General features: G+C 47.1%; 1 pseudogene; it reads right to left on the bottom strand.

The window, feature by feature from the left end:
- Positions 1–863: 863 nt before the first annotated feature.
- Positions 864–1,748, bottom strand: LOC142494648 (11-beta-hydroxysteroid dehydrogenase type 2-like; annotated as a pseudogene).
- Positions 1,749–2,198: the final 450 nt, after the last annotated feature.

Raw genomic sequence — 2,198 nt, 5'->3', positions numbered from 1 at the left:
AGAGAGAGAGACAACGATTTAAAAGAGAGAGAAAGATAAATTAGAGAAAAAGAGGCCCTTATTCTGTAAGGTGTAATAGTGCAGATGATGTGCTATTGCATGAAAAGTCTAATTAAAGTCAATGGGGCCTATTCTTGTAGTTTTGATAACTTTGCTTCTATCTCGAACGATGTGGCATGTTCCCACCGAACTGTTTATCATTTGTGTTATGACGTATTCAGAAAGAATCTGAAACCATCTCAGACGGTGAGGCAGGAAATGCCAATACCGCTTAGCGTAGCACCAACAATATCTCAGCTTCTCTCAAAGTTCTCCCCGTACGATCTGGCCACAGCTGCATAAAGAGCTGAACAGAGAGAAACGCCTCTCCCTGCTCAGCTTTCACAGGCGATCGTAGTGTTTTTATTTAAATGTTAATACTAGTGTACGTGAGCAGGGGATCACGGGTGCTGAACCACATTAATTTCAGGTCCGGGCACCCCTGCTTCCCGAGATACAGGCCCCGGTATGGGGTACCAGTATCTATTATATGCATTTAAATGTCCCGGTCACATGACACGGGAGATTTAAATTCACAGGGGATACCTGAACCCCATAACGGGGCCTGTAACTTGGGAAGAAGGGGGTCCCCGAAGCTGAAATCAATGCGGTTCAACTCAGGAGACCCAATGCTCCTAGACACTAGTATTCAAATATAAATAAAAACAGCTTCATTACAGCAAGCCGCTAAGGCAATGAAGGGGTTTAAACTGAGTACCCATTTTTTGGGGGCAGAGGGGGTAGATGAAGGGGGTAGTTTCCCCAGGTGGGTGATTAGGCCTGCCAGGAAGGTTACCCCTTCACTACCATAGCGGTGGTGACCGCTAAGGTAATGAAAGGGTTAACTCCTCATTCCCTGTGAAGTACTTCACTTTGGGGTTCAAGGACATGATGGCCTCCGTGAGGCTGTCTATGATGAGGTTGAAATCGGAGCGCGCTGTGTCTGCATATAGTATTTCACGAACAGGTTCTTGGTTTCCAAGATGTACTCAACCCCGTAGTCTTGAAGCAGGTCAATGGGTAGGTTCGCCAACTGTTGTTGATGTTGCCGTTCCCAATTTGCTAAGTTGTCATGTGTGCCTGTTTTCTAGGAAGCTGGTTGAATGATGCTCACTTTAACTCCCCAAGACTTCAGTTCATGGAGAAAAGTGTCCATACCTCGTCCCCAGGGCCGCCTTAGATGATCTATACGCCACCAGAAAAGGGAAGGAATGCTCCCCTGCAGGGCTGCTGACCCTCACAAGTCTTCTTTTGGAGCATCGTCAGAGAGCTAGCATTGCCTTAATAATTCCCAATGTGCCGAAGAAATTCACCTCCATACAGCCTCGGTAGGTGGACATCAGTGACAGTTCGGCATCTCCGAAGTTAGCACAATAGCCAGCGTTGTTCACCAATGCCCATAGCCTAGTAACAGCTGTCCCTATCATTGTTATCTTCTGAGCTTTCTGGATATCTCCTGACTTTGTGAGGTCCATCTGGATGATTCTACGTCTTTGTAAACACTGTTTCTGAAGATCCCTGGCCCCTGGGCTTTCAAGGTTCAAAACGCTGGCAATCACTTTGAAGCCCATGGAGTCCAGCCAGTCGGCTGCAGCCCTCCCAAGTCCAGAATCACAGCCTGTGATGAAAACTGCCTTCCCAGCCACTAGTAGCATATTCTTTTGAGAGACAATACCCTGGACATACCAGCAGGCTGAGCTGAGGAACATGATCCCTAGTGCTATCGGAAGACACACATGGCAAAACCGATGAAGAAGGACAAGGAGCACAAAATACCCCAGCAGTTCTGGAGTGAGAACCATGTCAGAGTTGGAAAACTTCAATAACATCAGACAGGCAAAGAAAAACCAGAGAGACCCGTGAGCCCTCAGCGACAAAGAAGAGGAGAGATCCATGGCATGCGAGATTGGCAAAGAAGTGAAGAAAGGGAGGTGGTGGGGAAGTGTGAGTCTGGGGTTTAGGGGAGTGGAAAGGTCAGTAGAACGTCCAAACAAAGTCCAAGGGAGTAGAGAAGCAAAAGTTTGGCAGGTCATCGAAGCTTTCCGAATAGCAAATCGGCCAAATTGTATGGGAAGTGCCAAAAAATCTCGATGAGTTGGTTATCAAACCTACTAGAATAGGCCCCAATGTGTCTTTCATGTGTTAGCCCATCATCTGTG

This window comes from Ascaphus truei, chromosome 5 (assembly GCF_040206685.1).
Source record: "Ascaphus truei isolate aAscTru1 chromosome 5, aAscTru1.hap1, whole genome shotgun sequence".
NCBI lineage: Eukaryota > Metazoa > Chordata > Amphibia > Anura > Ascaphidae > Ascaphus > Ascaphus truei.
Note: the sequence above shows the minus strand (reverse complement) of the source record. Positions and strands in the feature narration are given on the sequence as shown.